The following is a 15,315-nucleotide window of genomic DNA, read 5'->3' on the forward strand; positions in this document are numbered from 1 at the left end:
GACTATATAAAAATCTCACTTCACACATGGCATATGACTCACTAAGGATGCTCTCATTCCGACTCTCAAATAATACAAGTATTCACGGAGCCACAAGATATTAAGCATTATGCACAAAGTGAACATAAGTCAAGTAAAAGAGACATAGACGTCACAAGACATGCTATCCAACATATAAAGGCATCATGATAAATTTCAAAACATATGGAAGATACTGCACATGCCAAAGCTTAAATTTGCTACTATCAAACAAGTCAAAGGAGCCTAAGTTCATCAGTCATCCACCTTTTATTTCCTAAACTCTAATCTACTCAAAAAATAAAAACTACTATCCGATTCAAACTACATCCCATGGAAAAGAACCGATGCACAAAGAAAAACCAAGGGGGATTATTATCTAACTAAAACTAACTAGAAATAAAAAGAAAAGAGTTTTGAATTTTTTTTTATTGGACCTTAATCCCTGAAGAAAGCTGTCCACAAAATCCGTCTTCGGAAAAAGTCCGAGCTTTTTCTGAACTGTTTTTCCTCAGTTTTGGTTTTTTTTTATGTTTTTTTTTTAATTACAAATATCACTACACTAAGAAAGAATACTACAATTAATCTAGGATAGCATAGAAAATCACCCAGACAATCTCCTACCCCACACTTAAAATTATGCAATATCCTCAATGCACACTGTAAATAACAATAGGGTAAAAGCGACTCCCTAGTAGGCCAAAGGCAGAAGAATTAGCAGTTTACCGGATACTCAGACTTTTCCCAAGTATGATCCTTTGTGCGGGCACCCCACACTTAGTTTCAACCACCTGCTCGCTTTTGCATACTTCCTATTAGCTTTGACCCCGTGCTCCTCCTCCTACAAAATATAAAAACAACACTATACAGATGACACAATAAAAAATAAAAAATAAAAAATAAAAAAAATAGAATTGGGTTGCCTCCCAACAAGCGCTTGATTTAATGTCGCGGCACGACGCCATCACTTTCACCACTTTTCCTTCCACTTTGAGCATATGAATTGCGCCCCCAAGTTTGCATCAATTTTTCTATCACATTCCTGGGGTGGTGGTGTGAAAATAAAGGCACCAAGAAAACAATGTCGCATCTTGCACTTCTTGGCCTTTAAGTGAGGGATGTCGTTTTGTCTCCTTGACATCACAAATTTCAAAATATATATACTTTATTCCTCATCCATTGACTCCTCCATATGCTCAAATGGATCAATTCTCGTGTCACCAACCAAGCACAATGTTGAAAAGTGTTTAGAATGAGGTCCAATACGCTCAAACTCTAAAAACGCTTTACTTTTAACATCCTCGCTTTTGCATATTTCCTTAACCTTTGCATCAGTAGTAATATTTTGGTTGAATAATTAAAATTCCTCTTTCTACTCCACAAGCTGGCTAGTATCCACAACAATTGGTTGTAGGTCATCAGACGCCTCAACCTTTTTATTCAATTTAGCCTGCAGGTCATGGATATTTGAGCCAAAATTGGTCTATCCCTTGCCTGAGCTTAATTCTTCCTTCTATCAGTTGTTCTGTCATATTTGAAAGACTATCATGAATAAACTCATGAGATTGTATCAGTTGAGCTTGTTCCTCTAGCCAAGATTGGCTCACTATATCTGCTTTTTCAAAATTATCTTCTGGTGGGAACTCGCTCTCTTTAGCCACTTCGTTCACCTCGGCCTTCATTCTCATGATTGCTGCACTAATTCTTTGTATAGCCTTTTGATTTTCATCTTGTTGCTCGGTCACTTGCCTCATCATGTCCACAATATGGGCAACACGCTCTACATCCTCCACTTCATTGCTCATATCAAATGTAACGACCCGGCCGGTCGTTTTGAGAGTTATAGACCCGATCCCCAATTTACTACTTTTCCCATATCTTTTTCTGCTTATGTGACTTGCCGGGAGGCTATTGTTGTGGTTTCGGAGTGAATTGGGACACTTAGTCCCTAAACGGAAGCTTAAGTCTTAAGATTTTGACTGTAGTCGGGACTGTGTGAAGACGACTCCAGAATGGAGTTTCGTCGGTTTTGTTAGCTCAGTTGGGTGATTTTGGACTTAGGGGCGTGTCCGGATTTTGTTTTGGAGGTTTGTAGCTGATTTTGGCTTGAATTGGCGAAAGTTGAATTTTTGGAGATTTTGACCGGTAGTGAACTTTTTTATATCGGGGTCTGATTTTGATTCCGGAAGTTGGAGTAGGTATGTAATGTCCATTATGACTTGTATGCAAAATTTGAGGACAATCGGACGTGGTGATAGGTTTCGGCATCGGTTGTAGAAGTTTAAAGTTTCAAAATTTATTAAGTTTGAATTAGAGGGTAATTCGTATTTTTAGCATTACTTGATGTGATTTGAGGGCTCGACTAAGTTTGTATGGTGTTTTATGACTTGTTAGTATGTTTGGTTGAGTTCCCGGGGGCCTCGGGTGTGTTTCGGATGTTTAACGGATTGAATTTGGACTTATGCAAATTGCTGAAGTTTTTTGGTTTTTCTTGGCAGTGCAGCCCAGTTCGCATTTGCGATGTTTTTGTCGCATTTGCGAACCAGATGTCACAAATGCAACATTTGAGACCTATGCACAACTTTGTTAAATGCGGGACTTAGACCATTTAGCTCATTTCTTTCATCTCTTGGGCGATATTTGGAGCTCTTGGAAGAGGGTTTTCACCAAGAACTTTGAGGTAAGTAATTTCTGCACAATATGAGTTAAATACATAGATTAGAGGTAGATTAACATGTAAAAAATTGTGAAATCAAGGGTTTAGATGAAAAACCTAGGGTTTTGGGAAAAATGGGAGAAGTTCTTCAACTAAGTTTTTGAGTTTTGATTGGGATTTTGATATCGGATTTGGATAATTTTGGTACGAATGAACTCATGAGTGAATGGGTGTTCATATTTTGTGACTTTTACCCGATTTCGAGACGTGGGCTCGGGGAGGCTTTTTGGGGCGATTTTCTAATTTATTGCTTTAGCTTTGATTTCATTAATTAGATTAGTTTCTTATAGTTGTATTTATAGTATGTAATTAATTTTGGCGTGATTTGGGCCATTCGGAGTCGGATATTTGTGGAAAAAGCATTGTTACCGATTTATTGAGTTTGGTTCGAGGTAAGTGGCTTGCCTAACCTTGTGTGGGGAAAATCTCCTTAGGATTTGGTACTGTTGTGATATGTGAGCGCCGTGTACGTGAGGTGACGAGTACGTACATGTGCTATTTGTTGTAAAACCCGATTTATTTTACTAAGTAGCAACCTGTATGTCTACGTGCTTTAACTGCTTATTTGAACTCTATGAAGCATGCCTAATGATTTCCTGCTTTTACTTATCCTTTATCAGTATAACTGTAGAAATCTTGTTGTTAACTGTTGTATTTATCGGTTTGAGTTGTGTGTTTACTTTTGAGACTACGAGGCAGTTCCTCAGGTTCTCCCTTCACATTTACTTTTGAGACTACGAGGCGCTTCCTCGGGAGTTCTCCCTGCACATTTACTTTTGAGACTACGAGACGGTACCTCGGGAGTTCTCCCTGCATATTTACTTTTGAGACTACGAGGTGGTACCTCGGGAGTTCTCCCTATATATTTACTTTTGATACTACGAGACGGTACCTCGGGAGTTCTCCCTGTATATTTATTTTGGGACTACGAGACGGTATCTCGGGAGATCCCCTGCTGCTTACCCTTGTGTGTTGTACTATTGCCATGTTGTGTTTCCTTTTGTTAAATTCTAGTCTTATTATACTGTATATTATACTGCCTTATTTATTATTTACCAGTGGGCCTGACCTGACCTCGTCACTACTCGACCGAGGTTAGGCTTGGCACTTACTGGGTACCATTGTGGTGTACTCATGCTACTCTTCTGCACTTCGTGTGCAAATCCAGGTTCTTCATACTAGCCTCGCTATTAGTTGTGCATTTGCTGTTGTTCCGGAGACTTCAAGCTACATCTGCTCGCGTCCGCAGACCTAGGAGTCCCCCTCTATTCTCCCCTATGTCAAACATTTCCTGTATTTTTTTTATTAGACTCTGGTATATAGAGATGCTATTTTCCTTCTATAGCTTGTGACTTACGATGTTCCGGGTTTTAGGAAGACTGTGTATTTATAGAGTATTGGTTATTGTACATGTCGAGCGGCATTGTTACTAGTTATTCAGTTATCCACTACTGTTAGTTACCAAGTTTTACTTTCGTTTTGTTATTTTTCGTAATTTGTTAGGCTTACCTAGTCGTAGAGATTAGGTGTCGTCACGACGTTATACGGAGGGAGTTTGGGTCGTGACATCAAACTCATAAACATTATTAGAAATATCATAATAAGGGCTCAGAGAAGGATAATAAGAATTAGGAAAACCATCCCAATGGCCACCTTGACCACCACACATATTACAAATATTCCATCCATAAGATTGAGATTCACAATTTTATAACAAGTGTGGTCCTCCACAATATGAACAGGGATCACCAAAATAAGAATAACCAATATACGACCAATTCTCATTCCAAGATGGATCAACAAAGATAGTAAAATACTAACCTAAGCTAAAAATAAAAAACTTGAATAGACAAAAAGTAAAAGTCTAATATAGAAAAATAGCTAATTTCTCAGTCCCCGGCAACGGCGCCAAAAACTTGTTGCTCCTAAACGCATACGCAAGTATACGTGGTCGTACAAGTAATAGAGGATTGTAAGTCCAGATATCGTACCCACAGGGACTTCTGATTAACTACTTACTAAATTAAACTAAAATAATTAATCTATTCAAGCACTTTTCTAAAGTATGAACATTTAATAAAACTAATCTAGAGTAATAAACTAAGAGACTAAATGAACAAGTTGGCGAAATTAGACACGAATTCAATGAGAGACAATATTCTAGAGTTATGGGTTGGCTAACAATCCCGTTGAGTTTTCCACTTAAATTGTCTAATCAATTTATCTAATTTATTGATTGATAGGGTTAATATTGCTCGTAACCTTCTCCCGAAGTACTACTCGTCTATTCAAGCTAACCTAACGTATATATTCCTATGGAATTAGGATTAACAAGAACGCATTAGAAATTCCTATATAATAACTAAGCAAGGCGATTAGGTATATTCCTATCCTAACCGCAAATTCGTTCTTGATGCTCGAGTTCAAGATCTTGCTCTATTCAATCTTATATGCAATCTAAAATTCCCTTTCCCGAGTTCAATCTTAGATTCGTAGATAGTATTAAATTGGTGATCAAGCAATCAAATAATTAAGCGCAGGATTGAATAAATAAACCAATATGATAAAATAATAAGAACAATTCAAGCTTCAAACTACAACATTCATGTAACACCCCACAACTCTAGAACTAATAAACTATGAGATTAAAGGAAGAGAAGAGAAGAAAAACTAGTTAGAAGCCTCCTCCAAGCGTGGTGTGTGTTCCTCCACGTGAATTCTCCTTCCAAGTATGTTCGATCCCCCCAAAAATAGGTTTTGAACCCCTTTTATATATGTTGGGGAGTGTAGGGTTGAAATCACCAAGTCCCAGCTGAATTAAGACAAAATTCTCCCTTTGGCGTCGCGCTTCGCGCCTGGCGCGGAACTGGACAGCAAACTTTTTGGTCTTCTGTAATTGGCGTTTTGGTTGGTGCCTGGACACCAAACTCGTACTTCCTCCAAATTCTTCTGTTTTTACTTTAATTCGCATGCAAACTTTTCAAATCACTTCCAATTGACTCCTACACATATAAATAACAAAAACTTAGCTCAACTCATTGAAATTACACATTAGAACAACAAAAAATAGAGCAAAATGTGAGGCGATTCATATGCAAAAATACATGTTTTTGACCGAACATCACCATGCATCCGGAAGGGTCTGGGGAACAAACTCTCTTAAGAATATCTCTAAAAACTGAGTCCATGAAAGTGAAGCTGCATCGGCTGGGCTACCCTCCTCGTACACCCGCCACCACCGATATTCCGCTTTGGACAGCTGGAAAGTAGTGAAAGCAACCCCGCTCGTCTCCACAATACCCATGGTGCGGAGAATACGATGGCACTTCTCTAGAAAACTGCGTGCATCCCCTGAAGCTAAGCCACTAAAAGTAGGAGGGCGATACTTCTTGAATCTCTCAAGTCTCAGCTGCTCCTCCTCAGATGCCTCTGGCCTGACCTCAAGCTGAACTGAAATAACAAGTTGTGCTGGCATGACACCTGGAACCTGACCAATGTGGACCCGCTGCTCTAGAAGACGGGCGGCGGGAGTCTGAGCTCCTCCCCCCGTCTGTGAAGTAGTTGGTGCAAACGGAATCAATCCCGCCTGAGCCAATGTACCAAATATGTTCAAGAACTGCGCTAAAGTCTCCTGAAGTCTCGGGGTAGAAACGCGCACCTCCGGTGCCTGTCCCCCAATTAGAGCTATTGGTGGCTCCTCAGCTGCTGCTCTGGTAGGTGCTCTAGTTGTAGTACGTGCTCCTCCTCGGCCTTTGTCTGTGCCTCTTCCCCAACCCCTAGCAATACCAGCTCTGGGGGTAGCGTTATCAGTAACTGCAGCTCGTGTTCTCACCATCTGTAAAAGAATAAAATGACAAAGGCTCAAACTCCGAAATCAATAAACTCGCACGATAGGAATAAAAGAAGTGAAGTTTCCTAATAGTTTTGTAGTCTCTCGAAGATAAGTATAAATATCTCCGTACCGATCTGCAAGATTCTACTAAATTTGCTTATGACTCGTAGCACCTATGAACCTAGAACTCTGATACCAATTTGTCACGACCCCAATTTTCCTCTGTAGGATGTCGTGATGGCACTTAATCTCTAAGACTAGGTAAGCCTAATACATACTAAATTAATTGACAGAAGTTAACCAAAACAACTATTAAATATAAGCCATTTATTTCTATACAAAGCCAACAATCCCAAGGTGATACAATATCCCAAAATCGGTAATACAAGTCATAAGCTCTACTAAGTTCATTAGAAAATTTTTAAGTATAATTGTTCCGGAATAGAAATAAATTATACAAAATAAATTCAGAATGTGACTCCGAGGCCTGCGAACGCGACGACAGTTATACCTTGAAGTCTCCACAGCAATGCCCGATCGGCTGGCTAACGATCAACAAACTCCGAAGTACCTGAATCTGCACAAAAATATGCAGAAAGGGTAACATGAGTACACCACAGTGGTACCCGGTAAGTATCAAGACTAATCTCGGTGGAGTAGTGACGAGTGACAGTCAAGACACCTAACTGTCTTAAAATCCTATACAAGTATGAGTGTGAAACTAACAGGGAACAATATCAATATAAACCTAAGCATGATAAAAATAACAAAACAATACTTGCAATAGAAAACTAGAAAAAACAATTAGCAACAAGGCACAACAGGTAATAACGCCGTAGAGTAAGCTGAATACAGTTTAAGTCCGTGAAACCAAGTAAGAAAAACAAGTAAAAACTCAATAAGAACAACCGCTTTCATACAGAATTTATTCAAGAATGTTCCCGAGGTACCACACCTCATAATCACAAATCACGGGTCCCAATTCATGAACTTTCATCACTTGACATCTTGCGCCCACATTAAAAATCACAACCGTATGAACAACTCACGTGCTGCATGGACAACTCGCGTGCCAATACCATTAATATCTCATATCTGCACGGACAACTCACGTGCTACGGGAGTGACCATATCTCATATCCGCATGGACAACTCACGTGCCAACAATAACAATAACTCATAATCGCACAGACAACTCACGTGCCAATAGTACAACTCTCACACAGAAGGCAAGTAAACGAGAATACATGTAAATGATCAATAAACATCAGGATTCATCCTCTTAAACTGATATGAGTGATTAATTATGTGTATACTTGTGCAAGTGTTCTATCACAACTCGAGTCAATAAGTAAGAGGAGAGACTAGGAATGGCACATAGGAAACAACACAACAAAACGTAAAATGTATAACTCACATAAGCCAGGCACACCACTATAAAAATATCATCAACAATAATGCCCCCGGGCCATCACAAGTCATCACAAATCATCCTCGACATAGCCCTTCTTGTCTCGTCACATGCGCAACAATAAAGTAAATGCCCACATTATCTCACCGCACGCGCATAATAATATTCCCGCCTTGTCTCGCCACATGCGCAAATTCACGCATATATATAGCCTGCCTTATCATGCCGTATGTGCAAATATCAATAATAACAATAGCACAGACAACTCACGTGCGAACACACCGACAATCCTTATAACAACTCACACCATATGTGCCCATATGTCACTCATAGCCCTCGGCTCAACGACAACAACATAGTATGTAATAACGATATCAAATAAGAGTAACTTAGCAATAGAATGGATAATATGTAACAATCATTCCAAATAGGTACAACTCAACGATAAGAGAGATAACATCAATGATTCCAATTAGGTACAGGTCAACAATAAGAGAGATAACATGTAACAATGATTCCAATTAGGTACAAGTCAACGATAAGAGAGATAACATGTAACAACGATTCCAAATAAGGATAAGTCGACAATGAAAGGGATAACAATAACTTCAATTAAGGTTAATTAATTACAGAAGAGATAACATGGCAATAAAAGAGGCTACAACTTCCATTAAGGCATATAAGAGTATATTTGGCAACAAGAGTAGAACATGAATCAATCAACTTCAAATAAGATACGTAAGGATTAATTTAGCAATGGAGAATTTAACATGATAAGACAACTTCATTTTAATGTACATAAGAACCTAAGAGTCTAAGCCATTCAAATTTTTACATATAAACTGTATACACAATCGTCACCTCGTGTACACGTCTTTCACGTAGTTCAAATAGTATAAACAAACCAATCCCTACGGAGTAATTTTCTCACACAACGTTAGACAAGATACTTACCCAAAAGCCCTCAATCAGTACTCAAAAATATCTTTTCCCTTACAATTCATCTCCGCTCGGTACAAATCTAACAAAAATTATTTTAATAACATCAAATAATGCAAGAGAAATCAAATCCAATAAATAAAACTATTATCTTTATACAATTTTTCCAAAGTCAACCCAAGACTCGCCCGATCAAAACTCGAGTCCAACGTTAGATTCCGACTACCCATATGACCCCACTAAGGTATATTTTCTTATCCAATTTCATTCTCACAAGTTTTGTCTTCTATGCTAGTTCTAATATCAAATGCAGAACTTAACACAAGAAATGAAACACGGGGGACCTCAGCCGAAGTCGCCGGAGGTACGATTTACATGGCAGCTTCGACGACGGTGTCTCCTTTCCTGGTGGCCGTCATTGCTGTCCACTACCAGCGCCGTTGGTTGTTCAGATCTCTTTTTGTTTTATGAAATCTGTATGCGTATGTGTTGGGGAAATATGGAAGAAGAAAGGTGGTCGGACGGCGAGCTACTACCGGCGGTGGCGCCAGACAGAGAGCGGAAGAGAATATACTATGGTTTAAAAATGAGATCCTCTTTCCCCTTGTTTTTTGGGGCTACATCCGTAACCATCTCCCCTTTCTAAGAATCTGTATATGCATCTATGTAAAAATATGTATGTTTTAACTTAATGTATGTGTGTAGTAACAAAGAATCTGTAAATATAGAATACAAATAGTAGAAAAATGAATTGAAAGCAAAATGTGTGAGGTAGTGAGCAAGTGTTCTTGCAAAATCAATAAAAGAAAAAGAAAATGTGCAAGTGTGCAAAGTGTTGAAAAAATTACAAGATCCCCCTCCCTTTAATTATACTTAAAACTAAATCCATTGCGTGAAGAATATCATCATTATTTTTAAATTTGTCTCATGGTTATTACTCAAAGGATAAAAATTATGTTTAGTTACATCAAAGATCATGTCATATCAATTGTCTAGTCACATCAAATGACATGCCACATCATGATGTCTTGTCACATCACATATTGACGGAGCATTAGGTTTGACTAAATTTTATCCGTATTTTGAAATAAATTCTGCTGACTTTGAAGAATTTATAGACTATGCTATAAAATTTAAAGATAATTATTTAATAGAAAACATGATTTGTATTATTTATTATAAATATCAACTACGACAATAATATTATAGTAATTATTATTTTTATTTTTTAAAAGACAAAAATTGATAGAAAAGCCTAATATTTGAAAAATAGGATAATTATCAATAAATTATTTTAAAATTTAGAAAAATACACAAAAATTATAATATTTAACTAATTGCAATAAAATAATAAAAAATCCTATATTTTGTAAAAATAAGAATAATTATCAATAAATTACATTAAAGCTAAAAATGTACAAAAGGCTATATTTTATTATTTTTTGATTAGGAAAAATACAGAGGATCAAAATTGAGTGTCAATAGTAAATGAATAGGTAGAGGACTTTGTGTGTTGCGGACCGTAACATGGAATGCAGCTGCCACAAAGTCTCCTCAGCAGCAGTGCCTACGCGTCTGTATGACCACTAAATGTAATTGTCTCGGTACCTGCACAATTAGTGCGAAAGTATAGCATGAGTACGTAAATCAACGCGTACCCAGTAAGTATCTAGTCTAACCTCGAAAAAGTAGTAGCGAGGAATCGACATCGACACTTACTAGTGATCCAGTAATCAAGGTACAATAAAAGTAGACGGGTATGAAGCATAGCAAATAAAAGTAACAACAACAGATATATGTGTATAATACGATTCTCAATAGAAGAATAAATAAGAAATCCTCAAATATCGAATACTACCTCGGATGGAATATAAATGATCAATATCAAGTGCAAATGTCAAATTTGAGTCAGTATACTTGTATACGCACCGACTCCCTATCAAAATATTACACACGATTCTACCGACGTGAACGGCCCGATCCTATAAGAGTGATTATACAATATCTCGTCGTGATCGTATGTCCCACTCCCATAATACCGTCGAGGTCGTTGATAAGTAGGGATTTGGACTAGTTATTTGCACTCTTTTACTTTAGTTTTAGCTCAAAAATGCTTAAAGGTATTCCCGAAAACTGATAAAATGTGCTTACTTGCAGGAACATTGGAAAAAGAGCCAAAACGATAAAATCCAACTCAAGAAAGAGTATTTTTGGACAAGGACTAAAACCAAGCAAAAAGAGCAAAGTGAGGACCGCACAATATTGAGTGTGGCCGCAAACTATGAAGGACCTTTGACAGAATTCCTTTGCAAAGTGCGAACCGCACAATTATTGTGCGGCCGCAGAAGATGAGGTTCAAAGAGATGGAGTTCTGAGTCCATGAAGAAGTGCGGACCGCACTATTATTGTGCGGCCGCACTCGGAAATGTGCGGTTCGCGGAAGTCCCTCCTGTCAAGCTCAAATTCAAGAGTGCGGCCGCACTCAAAAATGTGCGGTCCGCAGAATCTGAAGACGTGTGACCGCAACCCAGAATTGTGCGGCCGCAGAAGTCCATCCTATCCAGCCCAGCTTCAAAGTGCGGACCACACACAGAATTATGCAGCCGCAGAACATCCGCAGGAGTAATTTTGTCCGATAATTTCAGCAGTGTATAAATAGTTTTTTTGGTAAATTTTAGGTTAAGTTTGAACTCCAGAAAGTAGATAGCCGTTTTTCCTTTACTGCTTTGGGAAACTTTGTATTAGTTTATCATTTTAACATTGGATTTTCATCCATTTATCATCTATTATGAGTTTAATCTTATTTCTTCCTTAGTTTCTTTATTTTTGCCTATGAGTAGCTAAATCTCTAGCTAGGGTTATGACCCAACCCTAGTGTGGGTACCTAATGGGTATTTGATTTAGGGCTTGTTTAAGGTTGGGTGTATGATATTTAGCCTAGTTCTTGTTTGAATTTAGGAATTAATGGTTGCAAACATTGATTCATGCCTAATTGACTTAGTCTCTACTTGAGAAAAAGAGACTAAGTCTAGGAAAACTTGGCTAACAAGAAATTGGGGTGAACTCAAGAAATTGATAACCCCAATTAAAGGGTTGAATCTAGAGATAGTAAGACCCGACTTGAGCATATATCAACGGTTTTGTGAATTACCCATTTGGACTTGAGAAAGTCAAATTGGGCAAAACCACTCTAACTACCGAGAGGTATCGAGTGGGTAATCGCGTGTTGATTACTATATTACACCCCGACCAACGAAACATGCCCTAAAGCCCACAACCTGTTAGGTAACCACCTAGGTGGAAGTCACAGCCCTACATCTTTTATAAACTTGAAAAACAACAACACCAAAAATATCGTTTTATAGCTTTACATTTACAAACAATAGCATAAATTTTAGAAGTAGAAAGAAACAACCAAGTATGTGGAAGTGTATTTTAGGCACGTCATACACCTAGTCTAAGTATATACCTAATCCAATATAAGCTCTCTGAGGAATCGACCCCGACTCAAAGTTGGATAATTATAATTGCATCGACAACTTCACAATCCCAATCAATGGTGTGAATTTGAGCGACACCAATTTTTAGCACCGTACGATCCGATCCATAGATGCATCTCATAATACAGTTGATGCATACATTTTGCACCATTTTCCTCATTGTTATTGAGTTTTCATTCCATTAGAAAATTTACTTTTTCCAATTTCAGATTTTCTCATAATCGGGATATAAAGTCAATGGAAGAAATAATGGCAAATGTTATATCGAAACTTTTCAGAAAAAACAGTAAAGGAATAACATTGAAGTTGTAGTTTTAACAAGTTCGTTCTTTTTTTTTTTCTTTTTTACTTTCATATGAGTTTTCAACAAATTGTTTTGTTTATGCAAGTTTTGGTTAAGAAACACTCCCTATACGTTTTTGGTATGAAATAGTGCCTTTTTATTATTATTTTCCTTTAGTAATCACCAATCAGCGAATCGATGTATATTATCTAAAAGTTATTTGGTAAACTTTTGGAATTGAGGCAATTCAACAACATTCCAAATGAATGTACATTGTTCAGAAGGCCATAAACTAACCATATTCTCCAGTGCCTAAATAGAAATATCTGCATCATATCATCCACTAATAGTTGGCTAATTCAGTTTACGATCGAGCCAAGCATATATCTGACTTAGAAGATAAGCCAGTAATATAGAAAAGAATAAAAAAAGAAGTAAAAAGGAAACTCTGATATTCATAAAATGAAATCTGAAATTTGAGCAGAAACTAATACAACATATCCAAGGATGACCCAATATCAAACTTACAAGATTATATAAAAGAAATAATTTAGACAAATAAAAAACAAAGACCAAATTTTCAGTTCATCTCTTTGCATTGAATTTAGCATCACCACATTATAATAGTGTAAATACAACTACACATAATGGTAAATCGAAAAATGAATTTTAATTAAGTATGAAAATGTAATACTGAATTTGTTGACCGTATACAAATAAAAACTATAATCATGACTGAAGTAGAAAACAACTACTAATGAAATTTTTTCTCTCCCATATTTCAACTCATCACTAGAAAATGAATTATATCCTTTCATCAGTTTGAATTTTTATTTTGCCCTTCGATTTTTGTATTACTTATCATACTCATGTTCTATATTATCTTTACTGTTTAAAAATATTTGTACGTATTAGTATGTGTAAAATAAGATTTTCCAAGTGAACTGATTTCATTGATAATATCTCTCTAATATATATACAAGTTGTACCTTTATAAGTAAGGAAACATATATGTACAATTTATTACAAATGATCTGACTGCTTTAACTAAGGAAAGATATCTCTATGATCTGATTACTATAACTAAGGAAACATATCTTTGTGATTTTGTAATATATACAAGTGATCACATAAGATCCTCCAATACTCCCCTCAAGTTGGAGCATGAATTGTGGAAATGCCTAACTTGGCCAACAATTTATGAAACTGATCATGACCAACAACTTTCGTGAGTATATCAGTCAATTGGTTCTGTGAAGATATAGGACGAGTCATGATCGTCTTTGACGGTACGTATTGCCGAATGAAATGACAATCTATCTCGATGTGCTTCGTACGTTCATGAAAAATAGGATTGACGGCGATATGGATAGCAGCTTGGTTATCGCAGAAAAGAAAAATAGGTTCTGCATGCGTTACTTGAAGATCTTGTAGAAGTCGAAGTAACCAAATAATCTCACTGGTAGTAGTGGCCATGGCTCTATATTCCGCTTCAGCAAAGGAACGAGAAACCACTATTTGTTTCTTAGAATTCCAAGAAATAGGTGATTTGCCAAGAAACACAATGTATCCTGTAGTTGATCGCCGTGTCATAGGACACCCTGCCCAATCTGCATCGCAGTAAGCTCTTATAGTTAGAGAATCATCCGAAGGAAGTAGAATCCCTTGACCTGGATTTTCTTTGAGATAGCGTAAAACTCTATAAGCAGCTTCTAGATGAGGTTGTCTTGGTGCATGCATGAATTGACTAAGTATATGAACAGCATAGCTAATATCTGGACGAGTGATAGTAAGGTAAAGCAAGCGTACTACAAGATGACGATATTGCCCTGGATCATTACAAACTTCGCCAGAATCAAGAGAAAGCTTATGTTGTTGCTCCATGGGGAAGCTAACCGGCTTGCAACCTGTGAGTTCACTTTTTGCTAAAATATCAAGTACGTACTTACGTTGGGTTAATGAAATGCATGCTGGTGACCTTGCCACTTCAATACCAAGAAAATATTTGAGCTTTCCAAGATCCTTGATATGAAATTTTGCATTTAAATGATCTTTCAGCTTGGATATGCGATCATAATCATTTTTTGTAATGATGAGATCATCCATATATATAAGAACCGCAACATAATATCCTCCAGGGGGGACAATATAAACAAAGAATAGACTGCATGTGATTGCTGAAAACCAAGGGAAAGTAAAGAAGTAGTAAACTTATGTTACCAATTTCGAGATGCTTGACAAAGTCCAAATAGAGATTTTTGTAATCGACAAACTCTCTGCTCCCCCTCTTTTGCAAAACCTTGTGGAATCTTCATGTAGACTCCTTCTTCCAAATCTCCACGTAAAAAAGTATTGTTGACATCTAATTGATAAAGTTCCCAATTCTGAATCGCAGCAACCGCTAACAAACAACGTACCGTGACAAGTTTTGTAACAAGTGAAAATATTTCATGAAAATCAACCCCTTCAATCTGAGTGTATCCTTTTGCTACCAAGCGCGCCTTGTAGCGCTCAATACTTCTATCGGGTTTATATTTCACTTTATAGACCCATTTTGAGTCTATAGCTCGTTTACCTGGAGGAAAAATCTACAAAGTCCAAGTATGATTGGCTTCT

The 15,315-nt window shown here is 37.3% G+C and overlaps 1 long non-coding RNA gene across 1 annotated transcript; it reads right to left on the minus strand.

Annotated features, from left to right (window-relative positions):
• Positions 1–6,878: 6,878 nt before the first annotated feature.
• Positions 6,879–9,560, minus strand: LOC138891806 (uncharacterized). The gene is made up of 2 exons (XR_011408133.1): positions 9,261–9,560; positions 6,879–7,143 (listed from the first exon to the last, which is right to left on the minus strand). It is a non-coding gene; the product is annotated as an uncharacterized lncRNA (long non-coding RNA).
• Between the last annotated feature and the right edge of the window lie 5,755 nt (positions 9,561–15,315).

This window comes from Nicotiana tomentosiformis, chromosome 5, assembly GCF_000390325.3.
Source record: "Nicotiana tomentosiformis chromosome 5, ASM39032v3, whole genome shotgun sequence".
Classification (NCBI taxonomy): Eukaryota; Viridiplantae; Streptophyta; class Magnoliopsida; order Solanales; family Solanaceae; genus Nicotiana; species Nicotiana tomentosiformis.